General features: G+C 47.9%; 1 protein-coding gene across 1 annotated transcript in view; it reads right to left on the reverse strand.

The window, feature by feature from the left end:
* Nucleotides 1–21,418, reverse strand: part of OSBPL10 (oxysterol binding protein like 10) — a gene marked incomplete in the record, with an annotated part of 330,123 nt that extends 308,705 nt beyond the window's left edge. The window contains 1 exon segment of the mRNA XM_027775946.1: nt 21,362–21,418.
* Nucleotides 21,419–21,424: the final 6 nt, after the last annotated feature.

The following is a 21,424-nucleotide window of genomic DNA, read 5'->3' on the forward strand; positions in this document are numbered from 1 at the left end:
GGGAATGTAGAGATAGCAGGCTACTCTGTTTCTGTGTCCCTTCTTAACATTCAATATGGTGCTGGGACCAGCAGTTAGCGTAATGGCTATGTCGCTGGACTCCCATATAGTCAACCACGGTTTGAGTCCTGGACCCGGTGGCTTAAAACTCACGCCGGGCACATGTGCGTGCTGCCCAAGATCCCAAGAGGAGAATGGAGGAGAAGGGATTGCGGCGTGGCCATCCCCGCTGGGGGATGATTTCTCGCTTTCTGTCTCTCTGTCTCTCTCTGTCTTTCTGGCAAGCACATGCGCCGCGCCCTATAGCAGAAACCTCTCAAAAAAAAAAAAAATTCAATATGGTGCTCTATGCCAGGCCCCGGCACGTCACTAATACTGACCCATTTAATCCTCGCAGCAACCCTGCAATAAGGGAGGTGTTCTCATCAGCCCCATTTTGCAAATACAGGTTAAGGAAGGTGCTCGAGTAACTAGCAAAGGCTAGTGTGGACGGGAGCCCCCCACCTCTGCTCGCTGGAGAGGGCACGATGGCGCTGCTCCCCTCAGCAAGCTGTCTCAGCAAGCTGACCAGATGGCACTGCTGGCCCAACTAGGAAGGGAGGAGGAGGAACACCCCTCTACCTGGCCAACTTCACAACTCCTCAAACCTCAGTTCTTCTTTCTTTCTTTCCTTTTTTTCTGAAGAATTTTTTATTTATTATCATTATTTTTCTATTTTGATCAAAGAGAGACAGAGAGAAAGAGAGCAAGCCGCCAGGAGAAGGACTCGAACCACAGTCAGCCATGTGGGAGTCCAGTGCCCTTAACCATCACACCACCTTCTGGCCCCCTGAGTTGTTCTTAACTTGCTCTTTGCTTCCTCTTATTAAATTCAGAAAGGCCAAGGTAAAAACGCATTTCATGGGGCCAGCATGGACTATAGTGTTTAAGGCGCTGGACTCCCACGTGGCTGACTGTGGTTCAAGTCACTCGCCCACAGGATTGAAACTCACTCCAGGTGCATGTGCATGTGTGCCCAAAATCCCAAGAGGAGAATGGAGGAGAAGGGTCTGCAGCATGGACATCCCCCAGGGGGGTGATTTCCAGCCTTCTGTCTCTCTGTCTCTATCTCTGTGGTAAGTGTGCATACCTATAGCAAAAATCTCTTTTTAGAAAAAAAAAAAAGCATCACCAGGTTTATGAGAAACCTGAGAAACAGGAAAGGACCACGTAGCCCTTGCTGAGCACCTACCTGCAGTCACTCACAGGAGACAATCCCATTACCCTGACCAGGCCGCAGGAAAGCTCGCACTGACCGGATCCATTAAGAGCACACAACTGGGGCCAGCCTCATGGCACAGGGGTTAAGAGAGCCAGACCCAACGTGACCAACTGAAATTCGAATCCCAGGCCCAGCAACTAGAAAAACACTCTGGAGGGGACCAGCAGATGGTATAGTGTGTATGTTGCTGGACTCACACAAAACCCACTGAGGTTCGAGTCCCAGACCCAGAGGCTTAAATCTCACACTGGGCACGTGTGCGAGTGTGCCCCAAATCCCGAGAGGAGAATGGAGGAGAAGGGATTGCAGCATGGCCATGCCCCCATGGGATGATTTCTCGCTTTCTGTCTCTTAAGAATAAAAACAAACAAACACACACTCTGGATACCTGTGTATGTACTCAAAATCCCAATCAGATGAAGAAATAGACCAGAGGGGATTGCGGCGTGACCACGTCCCACTGAAAGGTGCTTTCTCCTTCTCTCTGTCTCTGGCAACATGAGCCCTCTGGCAATTAAAAAGAATAAAAACAAAAAAAGCGCACGACCGATTTATCAGAGCATGGAGAAGTGACAAATAGAACTCTGGGTTTTTTGTTGTTGATTTAAAAAGTAAGACCCTTCGAAAGTGGTAAAACCACTGTTAGCACAGATCTCCATCAGGAGGTGGTGCTCTGAACCTTGGGCTCTAAAAGCAGTCCAAGGATGGGGCTGGCAGATGGCAGGGTGGTTAAGAGTGCTGGACTCCCACATGGCCTACCACGGTTCAAGTCCTGGACCTGGCAGCTTGTTTTCTCACTTTCCCTCTCTTTCTCACTGTTTCTCTCTCTCTCTCTCGTTTGCTCTCACTCTGTTCCTTTTTGATCAAATTAAAATAAATAAAGTTAAATAAAATAATTCTTAAAAAGAAAGAGGAGTCTAAGGATTTGAACCATAACTAAATTAATAATAAACATCATAAACCATAAACCATAACTAAAATTAATAATAACACCAGCTTGACACGAGGCAAATCCTTGAACCAACCTCAGGCCCCAAAGTCTTTATCTATAGTCCCATGTGGCAAGGCCACCAAGGACACACAGAGGCTGCTTTAAGATTGACCCAGGGAGCCAGCAGGGGGCATGGTGGTTAAAACATTGGACTCTCCCACACTGCTGACCATAGTTCAAGTCCCAGACCAGAAGCTTGAAAAATCACACCAGACAGGTGTGTTGTGCCCAAAATCCCAAGAGGAGAATGGAGAAGGGATCACAACAAGGCCATTCTCTACAGAGGGTGGCTTCTTTTTTTTTGAAGAGGTTTGGGGGTTTTTTTGGGGTTTTTTTTAGGGCACATGCTCTCACCAGAAAGAGAGAGACAGAGACACAGAAAGCGAGAAATCACCTCCTAAGGGGGATGGCCACACCACAATCGCTTCTCCTCCATTCTCCTCTCAGATTCTTGGGCACACACGTACACGCATGCACCTGGTGTGAGTTTAAGCCTCCAGGTCCAGGACTCGAACCACAGTCAACTACATGGGAGTCCAGCAACATAGCCATTATACCAACTGCTGGTCCCATATGGAGGGTGGTTTCTGACTTCCCCTCTGTCTATCTCTCTGACACGTACAAACACGCCCTATGGCAAAAAAAAAAAAAAAAAAACACCTAAAAGATCTAGAAAAAGGAATTGGGCCATGATCACACAAAAACTCTAAAGATGGCATTCCATTTGGCCTCTTTATTCCGTAACTGTTTAACACACAAGTTTAAAACAAGCATCACCACAATTCTAGATAACAGGATTATATAATAAAGTTGTAGATTGAAAAGTGCTTATAAGTGATAATTCATTCTAATTTCCCTCTGCTGGAGTAAGAGGGAAAAAGCAATATGTTTCCCACTTCATCCCATTTCCAGGCGAGAAAGCAGTCGACATTTATCTAAGATAAAACAACTAAAAAAGGAAAGGATAAAAACACAAATCTCCCAGGCTTTTGGTTTAATGGCCCTTTTATAAGCTGCAAATATGCTGGCTTTACCTAGTTTAATGGACAATTGCTCAGAGGCACTAAATTCGGTCAGTTTCATTGTAGTTAATATCTGAATTGTCTAAGGGTCATCTTTACCATACTGGGCATCTTCCAAACCAGTCTGGGGGAAGCGACAGACAGTGGCCATTGTAGAAGTCTAGGGTCAAGGCAAACTGGAGAACTTTTATTAGATATAGCTTCTATTCAGCCAAAAAGTGTATACTGTATTCCCCATGGTCTTATTTTTTTATTTTTAAGGTTTTTGCCATAGGGTGTGTGCACTTGCCAGAGAGAGATAGAGAAGGAAAGCGAGAAATCACCCCCGCAAGGGAGATGGCCATGCCACAATCCCTTCTCCTCCATTCTCCTCTCGGGATTTTGGGCATGCACGCACACACACCTGGTGCTGTTTCAAGCTGCCAGGTCCAGGATGAGAACTACAGTCAGCCATGTGGGAATCCAGTGTCTTAACCACTATACCACCTGCTGGCCCCATAGCCTTATTTTTTTAATAGGCCCAAAGAAATTTTGTTAACCTTTTAGTAGAACTATTGGCTACTAAAGAACTATTAACATTTTACCACAGTTGCTTTGTCATTTTTTCTCCATATATATTTTTTTCCCTTTGGACCATGTGAAAGTAAATTACCAACGCCCTTCCCTCCTAAATACTTCAGTGAAAAAAAAATCCTAAAATCGAATATTTAACATGGATATTGTACTGTTATATAATTTACAGACTTTATGTCATTACTATCAATCATTATAGTAATGCCATTGTTAGCAAAAGAAAGTATCAGACCACAAGTTATACTTAGCTGTCACATCAAAGAGTTTAAAACTAAGAAACAAAGCAAAAATGTAGGAACAAAACAAAAACACTAAAAATAACAATGCCACTACGATGCTGGAAAGGAAGAGGAAGCAAACCATTAGATAAACAGAAATTCAAACAATTCTATGATATAAAAAACTGCCATTTAGTTCCCTCCTAGTTAGGACATGCCTTACTTTCGTTTAAATTTTTTTAAAAATTAAAAAGAAAGAAAGAAAAGAAAAACCAACTTTATTCAGAAGGAAACTGTTTGACAGACACAAATTTAGTCCGACCTTTGATACAAAGACTTTTTTGGAGGCCAACAGGTGGCATGGCGGTTAAGGTGCTGGACTCCCACATGGTCAATCATGGTTCAAGTCCCAGACCTGGTGGCTTGCTTTCTCAATTTCTCTCTCTCTCTCTCTCTCTCTCTCTCTCTCTCTCTCTCTCTCTCTTTCACTCTGTCCCTCTATGGCCAAATTTAAATAAATAAATAAATAAATTCAAATAAAATTTTTTTTTTTAAATAATGCAGACCTTTATGTCCAACCCATAGACCTATCCAGTAATTCAACATGAGGGGAAAAAAGAAAACTGAGTTTTGGCTTTTACTGTGGTTTTCCTGAGTCTGCTGACTGCGAAGAAACCATGGAAAATGACATCTGACTCTCTAAGAGGCCTGAGGGCCCAAGTTACTCAATGAGCCAGCTGGAAAGTTCTGCGCCCTGAGCTGAGCCAGAGGGGTCGGGTTTAAATGCCATTGTTCCAGTATTAGTAATTGGGTGGGACACAGATACTCAAGAATCCCAAAGGCTAAGGATGTAAACACTGTCCCTGCTTCGGCTCAAGTCCAGGCTGTCAGGCTAAGGAACTGGGAGTCCTCCGCTAAGCCAGAACGCACCCGTCAGCACTTGTAAACGGTCAGGTCAAAGGGTCCCCTCATCCAGCCCCTAAAAGGCCCAACAAAGGAGGACAGGAAAGACGAGGTCATTACTGAAGCCTAGCCCAGAGGTGGGGAGAGTGCAAAGTTGCCTGAAGCGAAATCCCTAAACACGCAGCCCTAAAACAGGGTTACCAACCAGAGGAAAACACGACCTGCTCACAGAAAGTGATTTTGCCCACAGAATCTCTACAAAGGGACGGCAACCTCACTCCCTGAAACTCAGGAACCCCTGCTACGGGAAGACCACAGCTTGGAGGAGAGAGAGAGTGAGAAAAACAGAATAATGATTATCTTGCAGCAGGATGAGCTGAGAGTAGAAGATCTCCAAGTTCTCCCCAGAAGTGTGGAGAGAAAACATACTTCAGAGTCAGACGAGCCCTGGTCCACACCTTACTACCTGTGTAATTTATGTCAGTCTGGGCCTCCGTTTCTGTAAAATATAGATTATACTTGCATCAGTTAGGGTTAGATCTGACTGTGAATAGTGGCTTATAAAAGCAGCTAATTCCCCACCCCCACAGGAAGTCCCAGAGATTGGCAGCCCGGTATGTGTAAGTGGCCCTCCCACACAAAGTCATCAGAAGCAGAAGCCAAGCATCTTCTGTCTTGATGGCCTTCATCTCGAGGTTCAGAATGGCCGCTGGAACGCCAGCCATCATGTCTACATTCCAGGAGGAAAAGAGAAAGTAGGAAGGGTACCAAGAAGATTCCAGGAAATTACTATGTGACAACTCTGCTTACAACCAGAATATAAATCATGGCCATCCCTACCTGAAAAAGGGAGGGAGGTACAAATAGAGTTTTCTTTTGGATAGGCATGTATTCAGCTAAAAACTGGGTTTTCTGGGGCCAGCAGGTGGCGTGATGGTTAAGGATGCTGGACTCCTACATGGCCAACTATGGTTCAAGTCCCGGACCTGGCAGCTTTGTCTCTCTCTCTCTCTCTCTCTCTCTCTCTCTCTCTCTCTCACACACACACACACACACACACACACACACACACACAGTCCCTCTAGTCAAATTTTAATTAATTAATTAATTCTTTTTAAAAAACAATGGGGTTTTATAACTAGAGCAGAAGAAAAGAAGAGAGAGTGTCGTGACACCATTTTAAGGATTACATCAGATGGTACATGTGAAGTGTCTGATGCCTCCTGGGCCCGAGGACAGTCCCGATCCCTGCCCTTTGCGGTAATGACCACAGCGCCTGATCTGTGGTGTCGGGGGCTGAGGCAGCCCTTCAGGACGTAGCCCCACGGTCTGGTCTACCTCTGACAGCGTCGTCTCTGGCCATAGCCCACCTTCCACTTGCACTCCAACCACACCAAACCTGTCTCCTCCTTTCATCCTTCCAAACCCGCGCACTCACGGGGCTTCTGCTAGGGCAGCCCTCCTCCGGCCCTCGCCTGCATGACCAGCTTCTCTCTTCGACATTCTAGAAGGTCTTCTCATACCTGCCCCTTCCCCTTTACCCCCAGGTGGGGTGCTCTCACAGGTGCTTCCTCTACAGGAGCAGGCACCACTCTGTCCTAAGAGTGCTTTCTGGGTGCCAGGCTTGTCCCAAGCCCTTTAGGCACTCCCTCTCAGTGGGTCCCCACAACCCTCTGACAGACACTCTATGGTCCCCTTTTACAAAGAAACTGCAGTATGGAGAGTTTAAACAGCTCATCCGAGGTCCGACAGGTTGTAAAGAGTGAGCTGGGATTCGAACACAGGCCGTTGGACCTCAGGGCCTCTACTCAGGCACACGGGGCTGCCTCGACTACCCACAGAACAGATGTAGGCGTCACTGTAGACAAGGGACGGTCAGACTGCACTTCCACGCCCATCGCCTGCTTTCTAAGTTTGACTGGAACACAGACACGCTCTGTTTACACCCGGAGAGTTGAGTAGTTGCCATGGGAACCACAGAGCCAAGAGTCTAAACTATTTACTCTCTGGTCCTGTGCAGGAAAAGTCTGCCCACTCCGTTAGAGACGCGGTTTTCCTCCACCGTCTCCCACTCCTCGGGGGGCACCTGGCCTGCACGCTCTGGCGCTCAGCAGATCTGGGGCACGAGGAAACCAGCCTGCCGAGGAGGGGTCTGGGGTGACGACGGCAGCTCCCTCTGGTTCTGTGCAGATTCTCCTGAACCCCCAGAAGTCCCGGGTACCCTGCTGCAGTGGTCCCCACTGTGGGCCAGTCGCCCCCACAGTGCTGCTGGAGTGAGGGCTCCCGAGAAGACTGAGGGTCACTGGTATGTGTTATTATTTTTTTCTTTTTGGAGAGATTTTTGCTATAGGGCACGTGCACTCACCAGAAAGACAGAGACAGACAGAGAGAAAGAAAGCAAAAAATCACCCCCCAGGGGGGATGGCCACGCCGCAATCCCTTCTCCTCCATTCTCCTCTCGGGATCTTGGGCATGCACGCACACGCGCCCGGTGTGAGTTTAAGCCACCGGGTCCGGGACTCGAACCACAGTTGACTGCATGGGAGTCCAGTGACATAGCCATTACGCTAACTGCTGGTCCTGGGTCACTGGTATCTGTCACCTCATCCACTCCACTCCCCTAAACGCGGGCCCCCCAGTTCCACCCACACTTAGAGAGAACCCGAATCCTACCCCTTCCCCAGGGGCTTCCCGACCCCATACACTGGCCTCACTGGCCCATCTCTGGTCAGTGACTGGCCAGATACACGCTGGGAAAGTCGCTGAAAGCTGGGACTGGGTGTCCTTCAACTTTATTTCCATCGCTATATTTATAGAAAGGGACCGAACCACACCAAAACACAAATAGTCCCCTAAACACTATGACACTCGAAGAAAAAGTGGTCCACGGCTCAAATGCCTTCTTTGACCTTCACAGAATAGACCTTAACAAAAGACCGAGGATAATGTTTCCTGTTTTATCGTGATTATTGATATCACTGCGCGAGGCACAAATAAAGCACTTTCTGGGCTCTCACCCCCTTCAGTCCAGGCTGGGTTATCACGAATCAAATTCTGGATGGTTTTCTTTGTCATTCTGCCTTGGCCCGACCCCAAGTCGCATCCGCGGGAGCCAGGCAGAACTGGGAAAACCCTCCCACGTTTCCGGCTCACTCATGACAGCGCGACTTTCAGGACCTACAGGCCCGCGTGGCTCCTTCCTTCCCAGAGTCTCAGACAACTGTCCCCGAACAGACTCGCAGAAGCCACAGGCCAAGCAACTAATGGAAGCCATTTAAGCCAACTGGACCCCATGCAAGGGAAGGAAAGACCGAGAAGCTGCAGGCCTGCGGAGGCCGAGTTGAACCGACCACCAACTCGCCCCCTTGGTTCTGTGAGGACATGCACAGCGTTAGCCAGACTGTAAGAGTCCTGGCCCCCAGACTCCTGCTGGAGACCCATGAGCAAGGCGCCGTTAGCCTCACACCACAAGGTTCGTATCGCTTTACCGACAGGAGCCCAAGGCTTACAGAGTCAAATAATCTGCTCGCCATCACCTAGCAAAAAGAAGGCGGGGCCAGCAGGTGGCGCATGGTGGTTAAGGCGCTGGACTCGCACCACGTTAACGGCACGGTTCAAGTCTTAGGCCCGGCGGTTTGAAAATCATGCCAGGCATGCGTGTGTGAGTGCCCAAAATCCTGAGAGAAGAATGGAGAAGGATTGTGGCATGGCTATCCTCCTGAGGGACAATTTTTCACTTTCCTTCTCACTGTCTCTCGCTGGCGAGAGTGGGCACCCTTTGGCAACAAAAAAAAGAAAAGAAAAGAAAAAAGAAAAAGAAATGGTCCAGCCACTTTGGAAACCAGTTTGGCATCTTCTCCATATGATGCGCCTATTGTGTGACCCCGTGATTCCAGTCGTAGGTATGCACGTCAGAGGCATGAAAGCACGTGTCCACACAAACACCTGCACGCTAACAGCAGCGTCATTTCTAAGAGTCACAAGCTGGCAACGACCCAAATGTCCACCTACAGGGGACCAGATAAACAGACCGTGGTGCAGCCACGGGACACAATACCGCTCAACCACAAAAAGGACCGCGTGCTAAAGCACCGACAGGTGCAGCGCCACGGCCGAGTCTCAGAGTACTGCGCTGAGCTAGAGAAGCCAGACTCCAAAAGGATACCCTGGACAGTTCCATTTATGCAAAATCCAAAAACAGACTAAATTAATTCATGGTGCAATGGGACCGGCAGGTGGCGTGGTTGAGAGTGCTGGACTCCCACATGGCCAACTATGGTTCGAGTCCCAGACCTGGTGACTTGCTTTCTCTCGCTTTCTCTCTCTCTCTCTCTCTCTCTCTCTCTCTCTCTCTCTCTAAGTAAATAATTTTTTTTTAAAAAAAGTTAAATAAAATAATTGTTAAAAAAAAGAAAAAGAAATCCGAAAGGATTGCAAAGGATGGGAAAGTGACTGAAAAGAAGCACAAGGAAACTTCCAGAGGTAGGGGTGGGGCGAGGAGGGAATGCTCTGTCCCTCTGCAGGAGTGACAGGGTGACATGGCCCCAACTCATCAAACACAACGCCGGAGACCTGTGCATTTACTGACTGTTAATGATACCTTTGGCTAATGAGTCATTCTGATGATAAAATGGAAAACACAGATTATCACATGCCTACTTTCAAAACAGGATTGCTCAACGGTACTGAACGAACCCCCATGGAAACTCTTGCTTGGCCCGATACAGGAAATAGATTTATCTGCAGACATTAGAGACAACGCCCCTCCCAGCATCACCGGCCTCACATCTGCCCAAGCAGTCCACGCAGGTGACAGAGATGAAAGGGTAAACCAGCCTTCCAAGGAGCCCCTTCGCTGCCACACAGCAACCTGGGCTCTCCGCTGGACTCGCACCACGTTAACGGCACGGTTCAAGTCTTAGGCCCGGCGGTTTGAAAATCATGCCAGGCATGCGTGTGTGAGTGCCCAAAATCCTGAGAGAAGAATGGAGAAGGATTGTGGCATGGCTATCCTCCTGAGGGACAATTTTTCACTTTCCTTCTCACTGTCTCTCGCTGGCGAGAGTGGGCACCCTTTGGCAACAAAAAAAAGAAAAGAAAAGAAAAAAGAAAAAGAAATGGTCCAGCCACTTTGGAAACCAGTTTGGCATCTTCTCCATATGATGCGCCTATTGTGTGACCCCGTGATTCCAGTCGTAGGTATGCACGTCAGAGGCATGAAAGCACGTGTCCACACAAACACCTGCACGCTAACAGCAGCGTCATTTCTAAGAGTCACAAGCTGGCAACGACCCAAATGTCCACCTACAGGGGACCAGATAAACAGACCGTGGTGCAGCCACGGGACACAATACCGCTCAACCACAAAAAGGACCGCGTGCTAAAGCACCGACAGGTGCAGCGCCACGGCCGAGTCTCAGAGTACTGCGCTGAGCTAGAGAAGCCAGACTCCAAAAGGATACCCTGGACAGTTCCATTTATGCAAAATCCAAAAACAGACTAAATTAATTCATGGTGCAATGGGACCGGCAGGTGGCGTGGTTGAGAGTGCTGGACTCCCACATGGCCAACTATGGTTCGAGTCCCAGACCTGGTGACTTGCTTTCTCTCGCTTTCTCTCTCTCTCTCTCTCTCTCTCTCTCTCTCTCTCTCTCTCTAAGTAAATAATTTTTTTTAAAAAAAAGTTAAATAAAATAATTGTTAAAAAAAAGAAAAAGAAATCCGAAAGGATTGCAAAGGATGGGAAAGTGACTGAAAAGAAGCACAAGGAAACTTCCAGAGGTAGGGGTGGGGCGAGGAGGGAATGCTCTGTCCCTCTGCAGGAGTGACAGGGTGACATGGCCCCAACTCATCAAACACAACGCCGGAGACCTGTGCATTTACTGACTGTTAATGATACCTTTGGCTAATGAGTCATTCTGATGATAAAATGGAAAACACAGATTATCACATGCCTACTTTCAAAACAGGATTGCTCAACGGTACTGAACGAACCCCCATGGAAACTCTTGCTTGGCCCGATACAGGAAATAGATTTATCTGCAGACATTAGAGACAACGCCCCTCCCAGCATCACCGGCCTCACATCTGCCCAAGCAGTCCACGCAGGTGACAGAGATGAAAGGGTAAACCAGCCTTCCAAGGAGCCCCTTCGCTGCCACACAGCAACCTGGGCTCTCCCTGAAAGAGATGCCTGTCACCATGGTAACCACCAAAGGGTGGGAAAGGTGGGGAGGAAGGGATTCAGAGCTCTTATGCACGCACGGCTCAGAACTATGAGTGCCGGAGTCTGAATAAGGCCCCCAACTCCAGAGATGCCCACGTCCAAATCCCTGGAACCTCTGGCTGTTGCCCTAAGTGGCAAACTCTGACATGTGGTAGATGCGGTTAAATGAGAGATCTTGAGATGGGATGATTAGCCTGGATTAGCTAGAAGGTCCCTAAATCCCTGAAGTTCTTCTCTGAGACAGGGAGAGGGGGACCCAACGCACAGAGAAGGTGACGATGCAGTGACAAGCCAAGGAAAGCTGGCAGACACCAGAAGCTTCCAGAAGCAAGAGCGTCTCCAGAGAGAATAGCAAAACCGGGCTCTGCCAACATCTTGACTGGGATCCCGTGAAACTGATTTGAGACTTGAGGGCTCCAGGATTTTCAGAGAATACATCTGTGTTATTTGAAGCCACCAGGTTTATGGTAATTCATTATAACAGCTACGGGAAATGAATACAGACTACCATTGAAGTCACTATTGCTCAGTACAGCAGTCTCCTGTATCGATTCCAACGCCTAACGAGTATTCAGATTAATAAAATTCATCTTTTTCTCCTTCACAGGAAACATCAGAGGCCAGTAGGTGGCATGGTGGTTAAGGATGCTGGATTCCCATGTGGCTGACTGCAGTTCGAGTCCCAGACCTGGGGGCTTGCTTTCTCACTATCCCTCTCTCTTTCTCTCACTTTGTCCCTCTTTAGTCAAATTAAAATGAATTAATTATTAAAAAAAAGAAAACATCGGAAATTGTATTCAATACCAGGAGTAGGAAATTTTTCTCTGGACTCCCAGGTAGTTGACTGCAGTTCAAGTCCCAGACCAGTGGCTTAAACTCACGCCAGTCATGTGTGCGTGCCTAAGATCCCGAGAGGAGAAAGGAGGAGAAGGGATTGTGGCGTGGCCATCCCCCCCTGGGGGGTGATTTCTCGCTTTCTGTCTCTCTGTCTCTCTCGGTCTTTCTGGTGAGCGCACGCGCCCTATAGCAAAAAACTCTCTTAAAAAAAAAATAAAAGATACCAGGAAGAGGTGAAATGGCAAACCCAGAGAGAAGGCAGGGATCATGCACATGTGTACACAGACACCAAGCGCTTGTACACAGAACATATACACAAAGATATATGTGTGTGTTTACTTGCCAGAGAACATGTGTGCCTGCTGGAGAGACAAAGAGACAGACAGCAAGAGAGAGGGAGAAAGCACCCTGCCATGAGGCGTGGTTGGGCCACAAACCCTCCCTCCATTTCCCCACCCTGTTGAGATCTGGGACATGCACGCACATATGCCCGGCAAGATTTTTAGGCCTCCAGGGCCAGGATTCAATCTGCAGTAAATCACATGGGATCTGAGGTCACAAGGCCAGTCCTATACACAGAATAAATACAGGTCAGTAAGAAAAAGGGAGAACGCCAACAAGCACATGGGCAAAGGAATTAAACAGTACCTCACAGGAGCCAGCTGGTGGCATAGTAGTCAGGGAGCTGGACTCACACATGGCCAACTGCGGTTCGAGATGCAGACCTGGTGGCCTGACACTCACTCCAAGCGTGTGTGCGTGCCCAAAATCTCAACAGGAGAATGGAGGAGAGAGAGTTATGGCATGGCCATGCCCCCTGGGGGGGGTGGTGACATCTTGTTTTTTCTCTCTTTCTGGCAAGCTCATACGCCCTATAGCAAAATTTTCTCCAAAAAAAAAAAAAATCAATGGGACCAGCAGACTTGGCAGCCTGAAACTCAGGATGGGTACGTGTGTGTGCGCGTGTCCCAAAATCTCAGGAGGAGGAGGGATTGCTGCGTGGCCATCCCCCCTGGGGGGTGATTTCTCAGTTTCTGTCTCTCTGTCTCTCTCTGTCTCTCTAGCAAGTGCACATGCTCTATAGCAAAAATCTCTCTCTTGTTGAAAAGAAAATGACCTCATGAAAAATGATAATTAAACGGCCAATAAGAACACGGAAAGGTGCTCAACTGCATTAGTCATCAGAAAAAGGCAAATTAAAAAAAAAAAAAGAAAAAGGCAAATTAAAATCCCAAGGAGATACCACCACGCACACCCCCGGAGTGCCAGAAATGAGAAAAAGAGACACCACCAAGTGCCGGAGGACGTAAAGCAGCCAGAACTTCACACACGTCTAGTGGGCAGACGAAGGAGTACGACCGCTGCAGTATCTAGTAACCGGCATTTGTGAGTGCCAACCCCTGCCTGATATGTCCACTTCTGCTATATATCCACAAAAGCACGTGCATATGGAAACCAGCAGTTAGCGTAATGGCTATGTCGCTGGATTCCCACATAGTTGACCGCGGTTCGCGTCCCGGACCCGGTGGCTTAGAACTCACGCCTGGCGCGTGTGCGTGCGTGCCCAAGATCCCGAGAGGAGAATGGAGGAGAAGAGATTGCGGTGTGACCATCCCCCCTGGGGGGTGATTTCTCGCTTTCTGTCTCTATGTCCCTCTCTGTCTGGCGAGTGAGTGCACATGCCCTATAGCAAAAAAACCTCTCCAAAAAAAAAAAATGTGCATATGTGTTCTCAAATACATAAACGAGGGGCCGACAAGTGGCAAGGTGGTTAAGGACGCTGGACTCCCACGAGGACGACTGAGGTTTGAGTCCTAGATCCGGTGGCTTGCCTTCTCGCTTCCTCTCTCTCTCTCTCTCTCTCTCTCTCTGTCTCTCTGGTTAAATTAAAACACGATAATACTAAATAACGTGAAATAAAATAAATCTTTTTAAAAAATACATGTTCACTGCAGCACTATATGTAAGGGCCAAAAAGTGGGCAGAATTCAACCATTAATCTACAAGATGGAAATGCATTCAGTTACACATTCATACACTGCAATACCAGGCGTGGGATGAGCCTCACAAACACACCGCGAACGAAGCCAGACACGGAAGCCCATGCAGACCCCACCCGCACTGCAGCACGCTGAGGTTCACAAAGAGCCCAAATTCATCGAGGGTACCAGGGTCCGAACGCTAGCTTCCCTCTGGACGGAGAGACTGTAAGGGATGGTTTCTGCATCTGGGTGTGCTCTGCTGGTGAAAATTCACTGAACTGGATCCACTTACGCTGTGTCTATTGTTTACCCCAAAACTCAAGAGGTATTCAGAGACTATGTGAAAAGTCACGAGCAGCTTTTCTTGTCTCAAACAGATGCAAACGCACTAAGGGAAACAGAAAAGAGAAGAAGAGCAAAATCGTCCACAACACCAGGTGTGAACATGTGCACGCCCAAAACCCCGAAAGGAGGAAAGACTGGGGGGTGCTTTCTCCTCCTCCCTCTCTGACTCTCAGGAGAGTGCATGCACACTCTGGCCAAAACTGAAAACAGAACGGACCATACTTGAGTAAATCCTGTTATACACTACTCAGTAACCTAGGCAACCATCCCTTTATGATTGGTCTCAATGAAGCCATCTAGTGTCCCTAAAGGATTCTAGCGCCCCGCCCCGGACCAGTCTGGCAGCCGACGCAGCAAGCTGTGCAAATACTTTCTAAGTACATGTCAGCAAGACGCGAAGCCCAGAGCAGTGACCTTCAGTTCTGGTATCACCGATGACCTTGAAAATTATTGGGATAATAAATAAAACACTTGCTTTAATTCACTGTAGTTTCGAAAATTAACATATGCCCCGTGACTGGTTTGTTTTTGTTTTTGTTTTTTGCTATAGGGCACGTGCGCTCGCCAGAAAGACAGAGAGAAACAGCAAGCGAGAAATCACACCCCCGGGGAGATGGCCATGCCGCAGTCCCTTCTCCTCCATTCTCCTCTCAGGATCCTGGGAACGCATGCACACATGCCCGGCATGAGTTTAAGAGACACTGGGTCCGGGACTCGAACCACGGTAGACTACATGGGAGTCCAGTGACATAGCCATTATACCAACTGCTGGTTCCGCCCAATGACTTTTTTTAATGGAAGAAGTGGCCCCACAAACTCTGCAAGCTACATACTGCATTCTCATATTATGCTGTTAGTCTACACTGACAAAAAGCAAGCCGTGGATAGTTGGTGAAGAACGGTCTACACTCGGTTGTGGTGGGCCCAAAGTCAGGGTGGTCACAGTACAGCATTCAGACTCCTGACCCGGAAGCTGAAGACCGAAGGCTGCAGAGAGCAGGGCAAATAAGAGACACTAACTCAAGGACAGGTGAACAGCAGGTGCAGAACCACGAATTATAATATTAATAGGAGCTGAACATCGGTCGAAATAGAATGAAGCCCTGAATCGATTTCTTCTCTGTCGGTTATGCATTTTCTTACTCACTCAGCAATACTTATTAAATCCTAATTGGACGCCAGACTCTGTTTTCAGTACCGAGGATACGGCAGTGACCCAGACCCTGAAGTCTCTGTCCTCAGGTAGCTCACATTCTAGCGTGGAAAGACAAAAATAAACAAAAACGTGGAGAATGTCAGATGGCAGCAAGGATTATGGAGAAAAACATGAGCAGCAAGACAGATTAAAGGCATCGTGTAAATGTGTGGTCCCAAATTTTACAATGATCCCTTCAAAATGAAGTCATCCTCTCCTCTCCAGAGAACTCTACCCTGGTAATGTGGTCACAGGGCAGCCACAGCACGCGGAAATAAAAACCAAGAATTTTATGGCCCGCGCCAGTAGGGGGCATGATGGTTAAGGTGCTAGACTCCCACAAGGTCAACCTCAGTTCAAGTCCCAGACTTGGTGAGATGCTGGCTTGCTTTCTCACTTCTCCTCTCTCTCTCTCTCTCTCTCTCTCTCTCTCTCTCTCTCTCTCTCTCGTGAGCACACATGCCATATAGCAAACTTCAAAACAACAGTAATAGTAAATAATATAAAATAAATCAGAAGTTTTCTTAAAGAATGTTGTGGCTCGGAATGGGTCCATTTAAGAATGGACAACGTGGGACCAGCAGTTGGCATAATGGCTGTTTCACTGGACTCCCATGTAGTTGACCACAGTTCAAGTCCCAGACCCGGTGGCTTAGACTCAGGCAGGGCACGTGTGTGTGCGTGCCCAAGATCCCGAGAGGAGAATGGAGAAGGGACTGCGGCATGGCCATCCCCTCAGGGGGGTGATTTCTCACTTTCTATCTGTCTCTCTCTGTCTTTTATAGCAAAAACTTCTCCCCAAAAAAAAGAACGGACAACTTGAGGATCTAGTAACAGCTACACCTCTCGGTCTTGATCTTTGTATTATTCTCAGCTCCCGGTCCCCCAGCGATCTTGTCTAATCCTCATCCTGAACTGAGGAGAAGAGGAACACTATTTTCCTCGTTTAACAGAAAACAGAAGCCCAGAGCAGTAAAGGACTGGCCCAAGGTCACACGTGTGCCAAGTGTGGATGTCAACACGTGAGCCTGAAATCCACACTACTCTGTCCCCTCACAGAAATACCCACCTGTGGCCTGAGGTTTTTCTTCAGCCAACGCTCATTTTCCTTGTCCTATTCAAGATGCGTTTTTCAGGGGGCTGGCAGATGGCATGGTGTTAAAGCCACTGGACTCCCACATGGCTAACCACAGTTCAAATCCTGGACCTCTGTCTTCCTTTCTCACTTTCTCTCTCTCTCTCTCAATCGCTCTCTAGTCAAATAAAGAAAATAAATAAATAACAATAATAATAAACAAAATTAAATAGAATAATTATTTTTTAAAATGTCAATATTTATTGAGGTTTTACAACCCCACTGACCACCAAATAAATAAATAAATAAATAAATAAATAAAAATTGAAGGCTAGTTCCGTACTCACAGTGTCTGCTTTCTCCAAATAACAAAATGTGAATAGCAATGAAGATCTTTAACTATTTCAATAACAATTTCAGAATCCCATTAGAAATTATTTTCTTCAGGACCAGCAGTTAGTGTAATGGCTATGTCGCTGAACTCCCATGTAGTCGACTGCGGTTCAGGTCCTGGACCTGGTGGCTTAAACTCACACCGGGCGTATGTGTGTGCATGCCCAAGATCCCTAGAGGAGAATGGAGGAGAAGAGATTGCGGCATGGCCATCCCCCTGGGAGGTGATTTCTCACTTTCTGTCTCTCTGTCTCTCTGTCTCTCAGGCAAGCGCATGCGCCCTGTAGCAAAAACCTCTCAAAAAAAAAAAAAAAGAAATTATTTTCTTCAACACCTGATGTTACATTATGAGCATTTATTTTATCAACTACCCAAAGCAGTTCCACTCTGATTTAATAGTAAAATTCGCTTTAGGACCAATGAGAGTACAAATGGCCGGTTTCTTCCTGAACGCAGACATCTCAAATGGGACACAGCCCTCAGAAAACCCTAGGCGGTCCTTCATCCCACCCATAACACATTCTCCTCTCGATCCTCATCTCTGACAAAAACTCTGCAGCTCCCAGCCCCTCAAGCCTACAACTCGAGAATTACCCCGACCCCTCTTTCTCTCACCTCCACAGCTAATCCATAGACAGTTTTCACCCTCTCAACTCCAAGCATATCCGTTCTGCCCACTTTTCCCCTCCTGCATCGGACTCCTAACTGGCCTCTACTTCATGCTCTGGTCCCTGGAAAATCATCTCAATGCAGTGGCCAGAGTGAGCCACTCGGCCGGTGAGACCTCTCAGCCCGAAATCCTTCCAGGCAACCAGAGCACAGCCTGAGATTCTCAGTCTGGCCCAGATGCTATGGGATCTGGCCCTAGCCTGTCCCCCCCACACACACACACTTCTTAGGGTTTACTTTCCCTTGGTTCACTCTGTGTAAGAACCGAAATATGGGGGACAAAATAGTGTTCTAGATTCAAATAAGAAAAGACACTCGATCCACACTGAAATTATTACCACGATTCCTTGGAACTCTCCTCTCGCTCTTCCTGAATAACTTTACATCACTTGCCACATTCTGAAAAAAAGTTTTCTCATTCACAAGAGAGAAAAAGAGAGAGAGGGGTCAGCAGATGGCATAAATGGTGATGTTGCTGGACTCCCATGTAGTAGACTTCAGTTCGAGTCCCAGACCTGGTGGCTTAAAACTCACACTAGGCGCATGTGTATGTGTGCCCCAGATCCCAACATCCAAAGAGAAGAATGGAGGAGAAGGGACTGTGGTGTGGCCATCCCCTGGGGGGAACGGGCTGTTTCTCACTGTTTCTCTTTTTCTCTCTGTCCTCCAGCGAGTGCACGTGCCCGATAGCAAAAATCTCTCTTAAAAAAAAGAAAGGGCGCATGTATCAGTTGGCCTACTGATTGGTGCAAAGACATTTCCTGGACCTGGGAAGGACATACCACTCTTTAGTGCCAGCAGGAGGTGTGGAGAAAAAGTGAAGGCACAATGTTCAAATCCTGAACTCGGCGGCTTGAAAATCACCCCGGATGCGTGTGCATGCATGCCCCAAATCTCAATCCCACCAGGAGACTGGCAAAAAAGGGACTGCAGCGTGACTATCCCCTGGGGGTGATTTCTCACTTCCCCTCTCTGTATCTCTATCTCTCTCCAGCAAGTACAAACACCCTATACCAAACTAAAAACCAAAAAGTGTCTACTATTTAATTTTGACTCTCCTTACTACTTAATAAGACATGCACGTGAATTCCTCATTGAAATAGCTCTAGCTCCTAGAACTACGCTTGGCACACAGTAGGTGCTCAATTAAACGGCCTTGGGGATAAATAAACTGAGCAAATAAACACATGGCGAAGGTTTCTCTCTTTACCTTCTCTCCTCCTTTTAGCTGTTCTAGATCTCCCTTTCTAAGCCCCCTAGAGAAGGGAAAAGCACCCAATCACACCGTCATTATCCATCTTCTCCAACCACTAATGGACCCTCGGCCCTAGTGCAGAGCACGCAATGTGGGAAACGCAAATCCTGACACTGAGACGTGACCCATTAGAGACGATGCTCTTGGAGTTGGTGGTAGAGCCGGAAAGCGGTGAGTCTACTGTGGTAAGAACAAATATTGGCACACGGCTAAAAACTGCAGTAAACAAAATCAAGATGAGACCTCAGAAAAAGGTGAAAAAAAAAAAAAGCAGAGACCTCACTGCAGCTGGCTCAGCAGGGTCCAATACCTCACCTCACTAAGTAGCCTGCAACCACATAGGTACTGTCACTATTATTCATGGTGCCTCTTCCCAACCTTGCCTCCAATCTAAACACCACGGTGGGTTTGACATTATGCAAAAAAAAAAAAAATGCTATTCCAATTCCTCCAAATCCACGCTCAAAAATAAATCCTTTAATACACAGTGCAGGTAAAACACTGCTTCCAAGCATGTACAATAACTGTAATCCAGGGTAAAAGCTCTGTTGGCCTCCTAAGCTACTTGAAGAAAAAGCATTAAAGTGATTGCCCAACACACAGATAAATGCTGTCCCTGAAAAGACACCTCGAGGTCCCATTAGTTAAGGCACGAACCAAGAACTGAAATCAGATTTAGTCATCTCGGATGACTAAATCTCTTACTCTTTTTCACCTTTCAAGAGCTGATGGGGGAAAGAAGAGGCAAGGTGGGGCTATTTTGAGAACTGAAAGGACTTAGAAGTTAAGCACAACTTCTCCCACTAACATAGTAACACATCTCCAAGGAAACCCAGGTGGCTGGGAAGTTCTATGTCTGGGTTATCAATATAGAAATAACTGCATTTCCATACTTCAGAAGCCATCTTCCTGCAGGTTGGCTTTCAGGGAAATAACTGCCAGGTTTCAGTTGGAAGCAGTCTGAGCATTCCCACCAACCTGCCAGGAGGGCGGAGTGAAATCTGGCCTACCCAGCAGAGGGAAGCGAGGCGCTCCAGGGTGTGACTTGGATCTCACAAGGATACGTAAGGACCCCAACTCTGTCAAGATCCTGGGACTATCGGGGACCAGCTGTTAGCGTAATTGCTATATCGCTGGACTCCCATGTAGTCGACCATAGTTCGAGTCCCAGACCCGGTGGTTTAAACTCACGCCAGGTGCATGTGTGTACATGCCCAAGATCCCAAGAGAAGAATGGAGGAGAAGGGACTGCAGTGTGGCCATTCCCCCTGGGGGGTGATTTCTCGCTTTCTAGCTCTCTGTCTCTTTCTGTCTTTCTGGAGAGCGCACGCAAAACCTCTCCGAAAAAAATTTCCTGGGACTGTAAAAGAGAATGAAAGATCCCACCAAGGACATGCAAAAAGTCCTACTGTTCCCATTGGCACCGGCACTTGTAGTTCCCACTAGCTTGTTTTTGAAAATCAAAGCTTAAAAAAAACTGGCCTGGGGGCGAGCAGGTGGTAGGGTGGTTAAGGTGCTGGACTCCTTCCTACATGGCCTGAGATGGTTCGAGTCCCAGACCTAGCGGCTTGCTTTCTCTCTTTCTCGTCAAATGTTTTTTTATGCTACTAATAATAAATACTCTTCTAAAAAATAAAAACTGCCCTGTCTGGTTCGCTACTATATCCCACATACCACCATCACCCCAAGGGGTGGGACCCCCTTGACATGCCCATAACAAGACTTCCTGACAGAGCCGGGCAGTGGGCAGGACACTTATTGCCCCTGTAGGGGTAACAGGAATACTAACTTAAACAGCAAACTGACCTTTTTTAAAAGAAAGATATTGGAGGTTTTTTTCTTCCTTTTTTTTTTTTTAAGAAAACTTCCGTCGCAGAGATTGGAGGCTGCAAACCACACACTTGGGAGGGCTATCCACACGCCCAGGGCGGGCAGAGGGTGACAAGTGGCAGATTTTTGGTGGTGGTGGTGGTGTTTTAAACACCAAAGTTTAACATGAACTATGTTATGGAGGGAACTGACTCTGGAGCGACCAGAAGTGCTACAGCTTTGTCAGCTGGGCACGAAGCACGCCCCCTCTGCCTCCCTTTCTAAGTCATCCTTCTGGGGTGCGGGACATTGCTGGCAGCGGGGCACGGGGGCCAGCACATCCCTCCTGTCCCTCCTGCCCCTCCAGCCCTCGCAGGGGCCAGCGCAGGAGCAAAGCAGGGCTCCCGCCTCCCTCTCCGCCACTGCGGTGTGGTTCCGGGGTGGGGCCACGGCGCGCCGGGTCGCGAGCACCCCACCTGGAGAGGAGCAGGGACGCAGGAAGGACACCGTGCGGAGGCGGCACCCCGTCGGCCGGTGGCACCATCGCGTGCGCACAGTCACACACACCCTGGTCGGCGCGCGGCGGCGCGAGCGGCGGGCGCGTTACCTGTTCTGCCAGCCCTGCAGGAGGTTGGTGTATTTGCTGAGCACGCCCTCGAGCGCCGGCTCT

Source organism: Tupaia chinensis, unplaced genomic scaffold, assembly GCF_000334495.1.
Source record: "Tupaia chinensis unplaced genomic scaffold, TupChi_1.0 Scaffold000617_2, whole genome shotgun sequence".
NCBI lineage: Eukaryota > Metazoa > Chordata > Mammalia > Scandentia > Tupaiidae > Tupaia > Tupaia belangeri.